At 47.6% G+C, this 16586-nt stretch overlaps 1 protein-coding gene across 6 annotated transcripts in view; it reads left to right on the top strand.

Annotated features, from left to right (window-relative positions):
* Positions 1-3753: 3753 nt before the first annotated feature.
* The window catches only part of SMTN (smoothelin), a 41142-nt gene continuing 28309 nt past the window's right edge, over positions 3754-16586 (top strand). For all 6 annotated transcript variants that reach the window (XM_077949949.1, XM_077949948.1, XM_077949953.1 and 3 more), the window contains exon 1: positions 3754-3823. The gene's annotated coding sequence lies outside the window, so the exon portion shown is untranslated. The remainder of the gene's footprint in view (positions 3824-16586) is intronic.

Raw genomic sequence — 16586 nt, 5'->3', positions numbered from 1 at the left:
GCAGGAGCAGGCCAAGCCTGAGGGTCGGGCCTCAGAGGGCCTGGTCTGGCCATATTTGGTTTTCAAGGAACTGGAAGGCTTCTCACCTCCTCTGCTGTCCAGGCACAGAAGCAAGGCCACCCACAGTTGCTGAGTCAGGGAGGCCCCTAGGGCAGGAACAGAGGCCCCACAATGGGGTAACTTGAACACAGTGGTTCAGAGCCTGGTCTCTTAGTGTCAAGAAGATATGATGCCAGGAACAGTGGTGTGTCCCTGTGGTCCCCGCTCCTCGGAAGGCTGAGGCAGGAGGATAAGCCTAGGGATTCTTGAGCCCAAGAGTTCTAGGCTGTAGTGTGCTATATTGATCGAGAGTCTATGCTAAGTTCAGCTTCAGTATGGTGATCTCCTGTAAGCAGGGTTGTCTAAGGAGGGTTGAACAGGCCCAGGATGGAAATGGAGCAGGTCAAAACTGTGCTATCAGTGGTGGGATTGTGATTGTGAATAGCCACTGCATTCCACCCTGGACAACATAGTGAGACTCCGCCTCTAAAAGTAAATAGGCTGGGCGCAGTGGGCTCACGCCTGTAATCCCAGCACTTTAGGAGGCCAAGGCCCTGCGCCCGGCCTGTAACCAACTCTTATGCAACCTTCAGTGCTCAGTGTAAGGTATCCAAAAAGTTACTTCCTGACTCTGAGACTTGGATTTCCAAATTAGGAAATCCAATCCTCTGAGGCACAGAGGGTGAGATCACATTCAAGTAAGAGACAGAGCTAGAGGCCGGGCGCAGTGGCTCACACCTGTAATCCCAGCACTTTGGGAGGCTGAGGCAGGCAGAACACGAGGTCAGGAGTTCGAGACCAGCCTGACCAACATGGAGAAACCCTGTCTCTACTAAAAATACAAAATTAGCTGGGCATGGTGGCGCATGCCTGTAATCCCAGCTACTCGGGAGGCTGAGGCAGGAGAATTGCTTGAACCTGGGAGGTGGAGGTTGCCGTGAGTCAAGATCACGCCATTGCACTTTACCCTGGGCAACAAGAGTGAACTCCGTCTCAAAAAGAAAAGACAGAGCTAAGAAGTGCTTACAACTTCCTCACACTTATCTACATTTCCATTTCTTTTACTGAATCTTTTTTTTTTTTTTTTTTTTTGAGACAGAGTCTCGCTCTGTCGCCCAGGCTGGAGTGCAGTGGCCGGATCTCAGCTCACTGCAAGCTCCGCCTCCCAGGTTTACGCCATTCTCCTGCCTCAGCCTCCCAAGTAGCTGGGACTACAGGCGCCCGCCACCTCGCCCGGCTAGTTTTTTGTATTTTTAGTAGAGACGGGGTTTCACCATGTTAGCCAGGATGGTCTCGATCTCCTGACCTTGTGATCCGCCCGTCTCGGCCTCCCAAAGTGCTGGGATTACAGGCTTGAGCCACCGCGCCCGGCCACTTTTACTGAATCTTTTCCCCCTCAAATATACCCTATCAGCTTCTTTTTTTTTTTTTTTTTTTTTTTTTGTGATGGAGTCTTGCTGTGCCGCTCAGGCTGGGGTACAGTGGTGTGATCTTGGCTCACTGCAACCTCCACCTCCCAGGTTCAAGCAATTCTTCTGCCTCAGCCTCCTGAGTAGCTGGAATTACGGGCACACACAACCACACTGGGCTAATTTTTGTATTTTTAGTAGAAATGGGGTTTCACCATGTTGGCCAGGCTGGTCTGGAACTCCTGACCTCAAGTGATCCACCCACCTCAGCTTCCCAAAGTGCTGGGATTATAGGCATGAGTCACCACACCTGGACCCTAGCAGCTTCTATAACACAACACTGGGCGGCTGTCCTTCAGTTCCTCCTTGCCGCCTCCTTCAGTTCCAAATTGCCACCAAAGCCTTATTCAACTCTCTGCAATAGCCCTGTGCAAAAGGTAGGCTAGATATCATCCCCATGTCACAGATGGGGAAATTGAGGCTCAGAGAAATGAAGCAAGTTGCTTGAGGCCTTGCAACCAGCAAGAGGAGAAGACATAGGTGGACAACAGTGCTGTCTGACTCCCACTCCAGTGCTCTTTCCCCACCACAACAAGCTGACCCTCGACCTTTCCAGATGGGAGACTTCATCTCAACTCCCACACCTACACAGGAGATTCAGATTAAAGAGAAAATAAATGTGAGATCAATTTGAAAGGAAGGGCCCTGCAGGACCAGTAGGGTATTTTGCAAATAAGTAAAAAGATAAAAATAAAAGTGAAAAATAAGCCTCCTTTAAAAATCGTAAAAGAATTGGGGGAATGAATAAGCTGTAACTGTTCTAAATCAGATCGTATTCCTACGAGACGCAGGAGACCAGAACAGCTCTCTACAGCCATTAGCTCATCTCACTCATTTACAAGGCTCTCTGCTGAGAGCCAAGAGGGGGCCCCCGACCCAGAGGAATCATTACCTGGCCAGCACTTCACTGGGATTTCATGTCCCAGTAAAGTTTTTTCCTAAATTGGGGTACACAATCGCCAACGTCTTGTTATTTGTCAAAGAATATTAAAAGGAAAAATAAATTGCTACTTTCTGCTGTTACCATCATCTCATAAAATCCAGTAACAAGGACTAATCCCAGAATTTGGCAATTTTAAAAATTACCTATGTAAGTGACTCACTATGTTGTCCTAGTTTTCTCATTAGCCTTGGACCAGTGAGAACTGTATCTAAGATGTGCATTTGGCAACCCTCAGATGAATAGGAGAGAGAAAACGTGTATGCAAATAACTCAGAGTAGCTCATTGCAACTTGGGATGAGAGCCGCATAAAACTCTTCTAATTACCTTAATTAAAAAAAAAAAAAAAAAGATTTATTGGAAGAGGGCTTCACCAGAAGATTTTTTGGATTCTGGGGGTTATGTAGTGAATAGGGATCAACAAAACAACCACTCTTGGCAAGGACAGAAAACTTCAAGAACACGTGGAATCAGCCCATTTGCATGTGCTCTCTCTTCTCTCTCTCTCTCTCTCTCTCTCTCTCCGCCCCCCCCCCCATTCTGTGTCTCTGCTTCTCTCTGTGCGTTAGCTGTCTTCTCACTCTAGTTACAGACAGGGTTACTTCATGTGGCAGAGAACATGGTGGCTAATGTTACCAGAAAAACTCTGAACTGGTATGATGGCAAAAGCCTGTAGTCCCAGCTACTTGGGAGGCTGAGGTGGGAGGATCGCTTGAGCCCAGGAGTTTCAGTCCAGTCTGGGCAACATAGCGAGTCTCTACCTCTAATTGGGGGGCGCGGAGGGGACACTTTAGGCAAATTAAATTTAACAAAGTGTAACCGCAGAAAGAGCAATTCACAAATCCGGCGCCTTGCAGAACCAGAATAGCTTCACAGCAACTCGGAGGCTGCCACAGGGTCAGATTACATTTATGGACAGAAAAAGGAAAGTTACATACAGAAAACAGAAGTGAGGTACAGAAACAGCTAGACTGGTTACGGTTGGCATTATTCGTATACTGTTTGAACTGTGGTCGGCCTGCGATTGGTTGAAACTCAACAGCTGTGATTGGATGAGACCTAGCCACTTGTTACAAGAGTAGTTTACGGTCTGTTTACATACCTAGTTAGATTACAGTTCACAATGTATGGAGAAACCTTTAGACCCAAATTAATATACAACAGGTAAGAAGGAGGCTTTAGGCTAAACAACTCAGTTTCAGTGAGAAAGAAAAAAGAAAGCAACTGCCACAAAAACAGGAAAGGTGTCTGATTGGTCCAGCTGGGTCAGATGTCTACTTCTGGGCCAATCAGCTGTGGGGTCTGTAACAACATGGCAGCTCCCATGAGAACTGCATGGTTGGAGTCAGAAGAGGAAGAAGCAGAACTGGGCAGGTGAACTGGGAAGAGAACACCATAGATGTCCACTATGGAGATGATAAATGCCGTAATAGATGTGCACAAAAAATGTCATGGGCATTTAGGGGATGAAGACAAAATTTCTAGCCGTGCAGCTGTGGTGGTCAGTTAGAGCTTCTTGAAAGAGGTAGCATTCCAGCTGGGCCTTGAAGCCCAGAATCATCTGGAACATACAGAACTTCTAAATACCGTCTCAAATTTGAAGAGAAAGATGAGCACTGGTAGTGGAGAAGACAGCATCCGAAAGAATTAAATATTAATGCCTCATTTTGTCAAGATTTTATAGGTTTTTTATTTTTTTATTTTTACAGATGATGTCTTGCTCTCCCTCCCAGACTGAAGTGCAGTGCAATCATAGCTCATTGCAGCCTTGAACTCCTGGACTCAAGCGGCCCTCCAGCCCCAGCCTCCCAAGTAGCTGGGACTACAGGCATGCACCACCACACCCAGCTATAGTTTTCAAAATTTAGGTATGATTCATATATAAATTATATTTTATAGTTATTTTGGTGTTTTATTTTGAAATAATTTTAGACCTACAGAAATGTTGCAAAAATAGTTCAGAGTTATCCTAAACTCTTCATTGCCTATACCTTCACCTAGCTTTCTCTGACAGGAACATTTTACCTTACCTTAGTACAATTATCAGAACCAGGAAGTTAACACTGGTACAGTAACCTACAGACCTTATTTGAATTTTAGCTGTTTTCCTTTTGATCTAATCCAAGGTCCTACATTGCACTTAGTTGTAATGTCTTCTTAGTCTTCCCTAATCTGTGACAGCTCCTCAGTCTCTCGCTTTTTTTCTCATATGACCCTGACACATGCTGTTCAGTCATTTTATAGAATATCTCACAATTTGAATGTATGATTTTTTTTTTTTTTTTTTTTTTTTTTGGCGATTAGATTGACCTTATGCACTTTTGGCAAGAATATCACAGGAGTAATGTGTATGCCCTTCTTAGTGCATCATATCAGGGGCTACTTTCTGTTGATATGACTTATTACTGGGCATGTTAACACTGATCATGTGGTTAAAGAGGTTATCTGCTGGGTTTTTCTTTTGTAAAGTGTCCTTTTGTAATTAGTAAGTATCTTGTGGGGAGATATTAAGACCATGCAAAAATGTAAATTTCTTAACATTTACAGTATGTTTGTTTTTTTGAAATGGAGTCTCGCTTTGTTACCCAGGGTGAAATGCAGTGGCGCCATTTCGGCTCACTGCAACCTCTGCCTCTTGGGTTCAAGCGATTCTCCTGCCTCAGCCTTCTGAGTGGCTGGGATTACAGTGCCTGCCACCACGCCTGGCTAATTTTTGTATTTATTAGTAGAGACGTGGTTTCACCATGTTAGCCAGGCTGGTCTCAAACTTCTGACCTCAGGTGATTTGCCTGCCTCGGCCTCCCAAAGTGCTGGGATTACAGACGTGAGCCACCGCACCTGGCCTACATTTTTTTTCTTAAAGTGCTGTCAAATGCATACCTTCTACTTTTCCTCAATAAATGTCAACTCTTTACCCATGATGTGCCAATCCCTGTGGGGTGTGCCAATCCCTGTGGGGTGTGCCAAGCAGAAAAAGCACTGATCTAAGATGTGTGGCTCAGTTACGTGTAGCTCCATGACCTTGCTGGGCTTTAGGATCCTTATCTATAAAATGGATATCATTATATCTTACCAGTAAGAACTGCTGAGGATTAAGGCAGACTGTACTTGTGAAAGTGTTCTGTAATACAAACTAGCGTTGTTCATTCTCCTTCTGCAGCGCTCAGCTCTGGCCTCACCTCTCCTGTTTGCATTTTCCATTTCCTTCCTGCCTGTGTTCATGCCTGCAGACTTCTGTCTGTCCGCCCTAGCCTAACTCCCTTATCCTACTTGCCAAGCCTTACTTGTGATGTCATTTAATACATTTTGGAGACACAAGGAGAGCCTCGTAGAGATGGACAATTTCCTTCAGTAGTCTCCTGCTGTTTTTGGAGTTGCCTCCAGGTGCCTGGGCCTGTGGGTGGTGGGTAGGAGAACCTTCCTCCCATGGCAGAAATAGTGGGAGAAGTAGGGATTGCCTTCCTCCAATAATAATGCTTTGGTCCTAAAAAGGAAACTCTTGAACCCCATAGAATATTTTATTTTATTTTATTTTTTTGAGACAGAGTCCCGCTCTGTTGCCCAGGCTGGAGTACAGTTGCAGAGTCTTGGCTCACACAACCTCTACCTCCCAGGTTCAAGCGATTCTCGTGCCTCAGCCTCCCAGGTAGCTGGGATGACAATGATGCACCTCCACGCCTGGCTAATTTTTGTATTTTTAGTAGAGATGGGGTTTTCACCATGCTGGTGTCGAACTCCTGGCTTCAAGTGATCAGCCCTCCTTGTCCTCCCAAAGTGCTGGGATTACAGGCGTGAGCCACCATGCCCGGCCAAACCCCATAGAATATTGCAGAAGCCCAAATGGATACTTGTGTCTTACTGAGTGGACACACTTTAAAGTAACTTCAAAACATGAAAGGATGACTTACGCCATATCAAACCTCCTAATTAATCCAGCAGCTATTTTATTTTATTTTATTTTATTTTTTGAGACAGGGTCTCCCTCTGTTGACCAAGCTGGAGTGCAGTGGCACAATCACAGCTCACTGCAGCATCAACCTCTTAGGCTCAAGTGATTGTCCCAGCTCAGTTTCCTGAGTAGCTGGGACTACAAGTGTGCGCCACCATGCCTGGCTAATTTTTGTATTTTTTGTAAAAACAAAGTTTTGCCATGTTGCCCAGGCTGCTCTTGAACTCCTAAGCTCAAGCAATCACCCACCTTGTCCTGCCAAAGTGCTGGGATTACAGGTGTGAGCCACCACACCCGGCCTGCAATTTTATCTAAGGCAGGATGTATTTATTTATTTATTTAGAGACAGAGTCTCTCTCTGTTATCCGGGCTGGAATGCAGTGGTGTGATCATGACTCAGTGCAGCCTTAAACTCCTGGGCTCAAACAATCTTCCTACTTCAGCCTCTTGCACACCCCACCATGCTCAGAATTTTTTTTTTTTTTTTTTTTTTTTGACATAGGGTCTTGCTCTGTCACCAGGCTGGAGTGCAGTGGCATGATCTTGGCTTGCTGCAATCTCCGCCTCCCAGGTTCAAGCGATTCTTCTGCCTCAGCCTCCTGAGTAGCTGGGATTACAGGCGCACGCCACCACACCCAGCTAATTTTTGTATTTTTAGTAGAGACGGGGTTTCACCATGTTAGCCAGGATGGTCTTGATCTCTCGACCTAGGCCTCCCAAAGTGCTGGGATTACAGGCATGAGCCACCATGCCCAGCACACCTGCTTACCTGCTTCTTTTTTTTTTTTTTTTTTTTGAGATGGAGTCTCGCTCTGTCGCCCAGGCTGGAGTTCAGTGGCACGATCTTGGCTCACTGTAAGCTCCACCTCCCGGGTTCACGCCATTCTCCTGCCTCAGCCTCCCAAGTAGCTGGGAGTACAGGTGCCCGCCACCACGCCCAGCTAATTTTTTTTTTTTTTTGGTAGTTTTAGTAGAGACGGGGTTTTACCATGTTTGGCAGGATGGTCTCGATCTCCTGACCTTGTGATCCACCCGCCTCAGCCTCCCAAAGTGCTGGGATTACAGGTGTGAGCCACCGCACCTGGCCCACACCTGCTTCTTTTTTTTTTTTTTTTTTTTTTTTTTTTTTTTTGAGACGGAGTCTCGCTCTGTCACCCAGGCTGGAGTACAGTGGCCAGATCTCAGCTCACTGCAAGCTCCGCCTCCCGGGTTTACGTCATTCTCCTGCCTCAGCCTCCCGAGTAGCTGGGACTACAGGCGCCCCGCCACCTCGCCCGGCTAGTTTTTTGTATTTTTTTAGTAGAGACGGGGTTTCGCTGTGTTAGCCAGGATGGTCTCGATCTCCTGGCCTCATGATCCGCCCGTCTCGGCCTCCCAAAGTGCTGGGATTAGAGGCTTGAGCCACCGCGCCCGGCCCACAGCTGCTTCTTAAAGGACCAAGTCCTAGCTGGGCTCGGTGGCTCATGCCTATAATCCCAGCACTTTGGGAGGCCAAGGTGGGCAAATCCCTTGAGTCCAAGAGTTTAAGACCAGCCTGGGCATAGCGAAACCTCATCGCTACAAACGATTAAAAAAATGTTTTGGCCAGGCATGGTGTCTCACATTTGTCATCCCAGCACTTTGGGAGGCCGAGGCGGGCAAATCACCTGAGGTCAGGAGTTTGAGACCAGCCTGTCCAACATGGTGAAACCCCACCTCTACTAAAAATACAAAATTTAGCCGGGCGTGGTGGCGGATGCCTGTAATCCCAGCTACTCGGGAGGCTGAGGCAGGAGAATCACTTGAACCCAGGAGGTGGAGGTTGCAGTGAGGCAAGACTGCTCCATTGCACTCCAGCCTGGGTGACAAGAGTGAAACTCCATCTCAAAAAAAAAAAAAAAAATGTTTTAAAGGGACCAAGCCCTTTTAGGGGGGCTTCTGATCATTTAAATCTCCTCCAATAACAGAAAAGGTTTTCAAATGTTACCCCGGGGATTCCTCATTGCCCGCTCTCAATATTTTCCAAGAAAGACCTGAAGCTCCTTTCTGAGCTTCATTCCCTTATTCTCCTCCCAGCCCCTCAGCTGTCTTTTGTACCAATTAGGTAGTTATTAATTGCTTCCTAATTGCAAATTGGCTGCCTCCTTACTGGCTCCCACCCACGCTGGCTGGCTGACCCAGGGGTCACATGCATCCTTCAGGGAAAGGTGTTTTGTGAATCCAGTGGTTCATTTGTTCCACACATGTGTGTTAAGCCCCTTCGTTGACGCCAGATCCTTTCTAGGTCCTGGGGACCGTGTTGAGCGAGACAAACCCAAGTCCCTGGCTTCTCAGAGCTCACAGTCTAGCAGGAGACAAACAGCAAAAAATAAATCATTTCCGATCGTCAGTGCTGGGACAGGGGAGTAATTACAGTACAGAGTGATTTTGGGGAGCTTCAGATACGTGCTCTGGGAAGGCCTTTCTAAGGAGGTGACATGTGAGTTAAGATCTGAATGGTAATGCAGAGCCAGCCAGAGTGAAGAGGAGGTGGAAGAGCACAGTCCAGGGGGAGAAGACAGCAAAGGCAGAGGCCAGGTGAGAGGAAGCAGCATGGCCTCTCTGAGGGGCATTCATTTCATCTATGAAGCCCTAAGGGATTCAGAAGTCAGCCATCAGGTTGGGGCTAGTTGTAAGGTTTAGGGCAAAACACCCCTCCTTCTCCCTGTTGTTAGAGACTGGAGGTGGGGTTTGGCCCCACCTGGCCCTGCCGCAGAAGGAGGGGTTATTATACATCGGATTGAATCAGCTTCCAGGATCCTTATTGGTCCTTGGTGGTAATTAGGGCGCTCCCGCTTCAAAGTCCCAAATTCAGCCGCCCCGCTGGGCACTAGAGCGGAACCACTCCCCACCCTACCCACCCCAAGCTCAGAGGTTGGAGAAAACTGCCGTCCCAAAGGAACCCAAACCCAGGCTTGAGACTTTGCAAAGAGACACAAGACGCGGATTGCCATGTGAAGTTTCCAGATTTTTAAAAATGTTAGAACGATGAATTCGCAAAGCTTTAAAACACTATACAGGCCAAACAACATGTCTATGGGCAGGACCTGGCCAGCCGGCCTGGGTGCGGTGGGGCTTGGTGAACGCCTGGAGGTAGGGACAAGGGAGAGAAGGAGTCAGGAAGGATGCTAACTGCATCCTGGATTCTGGGACACCCATGCCCTGGCAGAGATGTGCCCTAAGAGGAACGAACTCACTGCCACAGGCAAAGATTGAGCACCTACTGTGTGCATGGCTCTGTGCTAGGATGGAGGATACAAAACACTTCATAGGACTGCACCCTTGCCCAGGGCTGGGTGGGCGGACCTCAGGAAACCTGGGTTCCAGCCCTGACTTGCTCTCCTATAATTGCTGTGTGAACTTGGATTGATTCATCAGCTCTCTGGGATTCAGCACACAGCCTTTGTTGACATTAGATTAACTAAATCCAGTAAGGGAAGATTTTGAAGGGCCTCTGGGTGTCTGGATAGGGAATCTGGGCTGGGTCTGATAGGAAGTAGGAACCACCCCAGGTTCTTGAGCATGTTCAATAGGAAAGTGAAATAGGCCACCTGTGCAGAGACACACATCATCCTGGTGTGGGGTAGTGAGGACAGCAACTAAGGCTTAGGCAAATCAGATCTGATCACCTCTAGCCCAAAACCTTCCATGGCTCCCTGCAGCCCTCACATCAAAGCCTTTTCTTCTTACTATGGTCCATGGGCAGGGCCAGCTTTGTGTAATGAAGGGTCAGTGTAATGCTCTGCTGTCACTATCTTGAAATACTTAATAATTTTTGAACAAGGGACTCTTTTTTTCCATTTTGCACCAGGCCCCACAAATTAGGAAGGGACCCACAGGGACCCACCCTTCAGTCTGGCCCCTTTTCCGCTCTCCTCATCCAAACCGCACTTCTCCCTTACCCTTCATACTTCAGTCACATTGGTCTTCCATCAGTTTCTGGAGATTGTTCCTGCTTTGGGACATTTACATAGTCTGTTCCCCTTGCCTGGAACACCCCCACTCCCACGTCGAGACCAACTTAGTTTTTTGTTCAACAATTCCTTCACAATTTCTTCTTATCTTCCAGACCTGAGCATAATTATCTCCTGAGAGATAATTCCTCTGTCCTTCCAGAATTACCTATTCAAAACAAAACTTTAAAAATTATTTAAGCCAGCCGGGCACGGTGGCTCACGCCTGTAATCCCAGCACTTTGGGAGGCCCGGGTGGGCAGATCACTTGAGGTCAGGGGTTCAAGACCAGCCTGGCCAACATCATGAAACCCCATCTCTACTAAAAATACAAAAATTAACCGGTGGTGGGTGCCTGTAATCCCAGCTACTCGGGAGGCTGAGGCAGGAGGATTGCTTGAACCTGGGAAGCGGAGGTTGCAGTGAGCCGAGATCATGCCATTGCACTCCAGCCTGGGCGACAGAGTGAGACTCTGTCTCAAAAAAAAAAAAAAAAAAAAAAAAAAAAAGGTTTTAGCCTGGGTGCAGTGGCTTACTCCTGTAATCCCAATACTTTGGGAGGCAAGGCAGGAGGATTGCTGAGGCCAGGAATTCCAGAGCAGTCTGGGCAACACAGTAAGATCTCATCTGTACAAAAAATAAGAAAATTAGCCAGACATGGTAGTGTGTGCCTATAGTCCCAGCTACTTCGGAGGCTGAGGCAGGAGGATTGCTTGTGCCCAGGAGTTCAAGGCTTCAGTGAGCCATGATTGCGCCACTGCACTCCTACCTGTGCAACAAAGCTAACCCCTGTCTCAAAAAAAAAAAACCAAAAAACAACAATGGAGGCATTTCAGACATCTGTCAGCAGCCATAGGTGATCAGGGACTTTGTGCTTATAAAGGCTTGTTCAGTAACAAATATTCAGCTGGAGCAGGCATCATGGCTCACACCTGTAATCCTAGCACTTTGGGATGCTGAGGCGAGGCAGGAGGATTGCTTGAGCCCAGGAGTTTGAGACCAGCCTGGGCAACAAAGTGAGATCTGATCTCTACAAAAAATAAAATAAATAAAATTAGCTGGGCATAGTGGCATGCACCAGCTGAGGTGGGAGGATCGCTTGAGCCCAGGAGGTCGAGGCTGCAGTGAGCTGTGATGACGCCATTGCACTCCAGCCTGAGCGACAGAGTGAGACCCTGTCTCAAAAAAAATTAAAAATGAATTAATTTTTTAAAATTCAACTGGGGAAATATTTCTAGCTCTCTTTCTCTTTTTTTTTTTTTTTTTTGGAGGCAGAGTTTCACTCTGGCACCCAATCTGGAGTGCAGTGGCAAGATCTCGGCTCACTGCAACCTCCACCTTCCAGACTCAAGGAATTCTCCCACCTCAGACTCCCAAGTGGCTGGGACTATAGGTGCGTGCCACCACACCCAGCTCATTTTTGTAGTTTTTGTAGAGATGGGGTTTTGCCATGTTGCCCAGGCTGGTCTTGAACTCCTGGACTCAAGCGATCCTCCCACCTCAGCCCTGCAAAGTGCTGGGATTACAGGCGTGAGCCACCACACTTAGCCATATTTCCATCTCTTAATGAAGTAAGCAAAACCATTTATACCACAAGAGATAGAGGGAAGGGATAGGATTTGTCCAAAACATAATAAATCCCCTTGGCCAAATTCATGGACCCTGGCAGGGTAAGATCAGCCATAGCATCATTTCTGCCTATGTGGCTGACATTCATTATGTAAGTCCCATGTACCAGGATCCCCCTCCCATGCAAGCTCCCTGAATGATCATTCCCAACCTTATAAAGTTGGAAGTATTATTCTCCCCATTTTGTGGATGAGGAAACTGAGGCCTAGAGAAATTGAGTAACTTGCCAAATGTGACACAGTAAAGAATTGACAGAGTTGGGATTTGCACCTAGATCCGTCCAACTCCAGATCTCCCTGAGCCCTTCACTACCCCAAAATAGCTACTCAGTTGGCTTGCTGTATGATTTTGGGCAAGTTCCTCAACCTTTCTGAGCCTCAGATTCTTTTTTGCTTTTTCGTTTTCTTTTTCTTTTTGAGACAGAGTTTCCCTCTTGTCGCCCAGGCTGGAGTGCAATGGCATGATCTCAGCTCACTGCAACCTCCGCCTCCTGGGTTCAAACGATTTTCCTGCCTCAGCCTCCCAAATAGCTGAGATTACAGGTGCCCACCACTAGGCCTGGCTAATTTTTGTATTTTTAGTAGAGACAGGGTTTCACCTTCTTGGCCAGGCTAGTCTCGAACTCCTGACCTCTGGTGATCTGCCCACCTCAGCCCCCCAAAGTGCTGGGATTACGGGCATGAGTCACTGTACCCAGCCTCTTTTTCTATTTTTAAGAGAAGGTCTTATTCTGTCGCCCAGGCTGGAATGCAGTGGGTAATCTCTGCTTACTGCAGCCTCAACCTCCTAGGCTCAAGTGATCCTCCCAATTCAGCCTCCCAAATAGCTGGGACTACAGGCGTGCAGCACCAGGCCCAGTTAAGCTGAGCCTCACATTCTTTACCTATAACTTGCCCCTTATTTAAGCTAACACATGGTAAGTGCTGATTTTAGTGCTGAAGTTGATTCTCTCTCTCTTTCTTTTTTCTTTTTTCTTTTTTTTTTTTTTTTTTTTTTTTTTGAAACAGGGTCTTGCTCTGTCACCAGGCTGGAGTGCAATGGCATGATCTCGGTTCAGTGCACACTCAACCTCCTGAGCTCAAGTGATCCTCCTGCCTCAGCTTCCCAGAGTAGTGGGATTACAGGCATGCACCACTGTTGATTCTTTATAGATGTTAATTCTCTGCTTAACACACACACCCCTCCAACTCTCACCACACCTACAGACACACACACACACACACACACACACACACACACGCATGCACGCCAGCCCCACAACAGGAGGAATGTAACAGAAACAATGCTTTGTGTTCTGTAACCTGTTTCCTTTTCCTGGACACACAGGAAGGTCATGTTCTCATTTTTCCTGCAGTTAGTAGAGTCATGTGACTACATAAAGGCCAATGAAATTACATGTGACCCCTGTGCAAAGGCAGTGAAGTGTGGATGCGCCTCCTTTGATTTTCTGATTCCCTTTCCACATGCAGAGGATTCAGGAACAGATTCCAGGGAGAGCCTGGGGTGAAGGCAGGATTGGGGGGCAAGGTCACTGTTTGGAAAAGAGCTCCCTGGGAGAGCCCCTACCTATATCAGTCTTTGCAGGAGTGAGAAATAAACTCTGATTAATGAGAAATAAACTCTGAAATAAACACTGAGATATTGGTTTGTTACAGCAGTCAGTATTAATTACACTGAATAAAATTGTGCATCAGTTATCAATTGCCACAACAATGCTACATAACAAACCACCTCAAAACTTAGTGCCTTAAAACAGCAACCATTTTTTTAGCTCGAGATTTCATGGATTGGCACTTTAGCCTGGGCTCAGCTAAAGATTTTTCTGGTCTCAGTTGGGCTTACTCATGTATCTGTGGTCAGCTATTGGATTAGCTGGTGACTGACTAGGACAGCCTCAGCTAGGACGACTAGTCCCTGTTCCAGTGGTCTCTTAGGCAGGATAGCCCAGGCTTGTTCACATAACAGCTGCGAGAGTTCCAAGAGAATGAGTGGAATCTCTGAAGGCCCAATCTCTCAACGCCCAGGCTTGGAACTGGCAATGCCACTTCCATATAGTCTGTTGACCAAAAATAGTCACATGCCTGGCTGGGCACAGTGGCTCACACCTGTGTAATCCCAGCACTTTGGGAGGCTGAGGTGGACAGATTACTTGAAACTAGGAGTTCGAGACCAGCCTGGAAAACATGGGGAAACTCCATCTCTATAAAAATTAGTCGGGTGTGGTGGTGAGTGCCTGTAGTCCCAGCTACTTGGGAGGCTGAGGTGAGAGGATCACCTGAGCCCAGAGAGGTCAAGGCTGTAGTGAGCCATGATCACACCACTGCGCTCCAGCTTGGGTGACAGAGATATCCTGTCTTAAAAAATAATAAAGAGCTCAGCCTCTAGAATCACAGCACTGGGCTTAAGTCCTGACTCACTTGCTATTGATTTTGGGCAAGTGCCTTCCCCTCTTTGAGACTCACATTTCCCTTCTATAAAACAGGTGCTGGGGCTGGGCGTGATGGCTCACACCTGTAATCCCAGCACTTTGAGAGGCCAAGGCGGGCGGATCACCTGAGGTCAGGAGTTCAAGATTACCCTGGCCGACATGGTGAAATCCCGTCTCTACTAAAAATATAAAACTTAAAACTTAGCCAGGCGTGGTGGCGCACGCCAGTAATACCGGCTACTCACTACTCAGGAGGCTGAGGCAGGAGAATCACTTGAACCCAGGAAGCGGAGGTTGCAGTGAGCTGAGATTGTACTATTGCACTCCAGCCTGGGCGACAAAAGTGAAACTGTCTCAAAAAAACAAAACAACAACAACAACAAAAAACACAGGTGCTAGAAGAGGGGAGTCCTCATGTTGGGGGCTATTGTGAGAACTGACTGAGGGAATGCACCATGGAAATGTGTGCCGTAAATTACCTATTTTATTACACCCAAGGTGGGCTTAATAGCTGCCAGGGAGTCTTAGTATTATCTCAACCAAACCCCCAATTTACAGAGGAGAAAACAGAGGCTCAGGCAGGTGATGTGACTTGCCAAGGCTGCATAGCTAAGGAGCAGTGATGTCCCCACCATCCTCAAGTTTGTCTGTTTCCAGAAGCTAAGGTCTTAGCCTCTCTAAAGTTAGAAAGTCCTAAGTTTGAGTCTCGACTCTGTCCATTATAGCCGTATGACCTTGGGCAAGTCACATTCCTCTCTGGGCCTCATGTTTTTCTTCGTCTAAAGGAATTAACATCTGTCTCATAAAGCTATGGGGAATCAATGGGAAGATACAAAGAAAGTGCTTAGCAGAGTGCCAAGGAGGGACAGTGTGCACGCTCAGCAACTGAAGGCTGCCAAGTTCCTGTTATCATCAGGTGCAGTGTTCCATCCATCAAAAGGGCTAAGGATAGTCTTAGCTCGGCCAGGTGTGGTGGCTCATGCCTGTAATCCCAGCACTTTGGGAGGCCGAAGCGGGTGGATCACCTGAGTTCAGCAGTTCGAGGCCAGCCTGGCCAACATGGCAAAAGCCTGTCTGTACTAAAAATACAAAAATTAGCCAGGCGTGGTGATGGGCCACTGAAATCCCAGCTACTTGGGAGGCTGAGGCAGGAGAATCACTTGAAGCCAGGAGGCAGGGGTTGCAGTGAGCCGAGATTGTGCCACCGCTCTAGCCTGAGTGACAGAGCAAGACTCTGTCTAAAAAAAAAGAAAAAATAGTCTTAGCCCATGGGGGTGGTGTGAGGAATAAGTGAGTTACTGTGGGCTAAGCTTTAGCGCAGTGCCCAGCACATATTACAAACTTCATAAGCAGTTGCCATTACTTTTAAAGGGTTTTTGTTTTGTTTTGTTTTTGTTTTTGTTTTTGAGACAAGGCCTCGCTCTGTCGCCCAGGCTAGAGTGCAGTACTTTTAAAGTTCTGAACCCTGTTGGAGGCCAACATGAGACCATGGGGGACCCCAGGCCCCAACTGGCAGTGGCTCTAGGCACTGCCTCCTCTGCCATTTGGCTATTATTAGGTCCGGTGTCCTCATTTCAAATCCAGATGGGGAGTGAGAAGGGCGGGCAGGGCAGGGCCTGGCTGGTGGAAGGCTGGGAACACGGCTTGGAGGCTGGGTTTGGGTTTGGGCCCCACCCTGCCCGCCTTCCCTTGCTTGCAGCTGGTTCAGCCCGCCACGTCTACACTTGGCTCTGAGGTTGGTGCAGAGCACTCCCTCCCACTGTGGCCGCCTCCTCTGGGAAGATTCAGAGACCTTCTGCAGCCTCAGCACTTTTCTGCCTGCCCCAGAGAGGCCAGGCCTGCGTGGAAACTGAATTCGACACTGCGCGCCTTCAGAACTGCGTACCTTCAGAACCGGCAAAGGAGCCATCCACCCTGCTGTCTACAGGTCTTCATGCCTCCAATGAGATTTACTGGATCTTCTGAAGGGGAAGGGCCTATACACCTGGGTTCGAATCCCTTCCCTACCAGTAACATGCAGTGTCAACTTGGACAAATGACTTCCCCTCTCTAAGCCTCAGTTTCTTTGCCCATAAAAGGGACAGAACATTAGCATCTGCTTTACAGGGCTGTGGTGATGGTTAAACAAGTGCATGGTATGGAGTAGGCACTCAATATGTG

The sequence above is a fragment of the Macaca mulatta genome, chromosome 10 (genome assembly GCF_049350105.2).
Source record: "Macaca mulatta isolate MMU2019108-1 chromosome 10, T2T-MMU8v2.0, whole genome shotgun sequence".
Taxonomy (NCBI): domain Eukaryota; kingdom Metazoa; phylum Chordata; class Mammalia; order Primates; family Cercopithecidae; genus Macaca; species Macaca mulatta.
The sequence above is the reverse complement of the archived record's forward strand: the minus strand, read 5'-3'. Positions and strand labels throughout refer to the sequence as shown.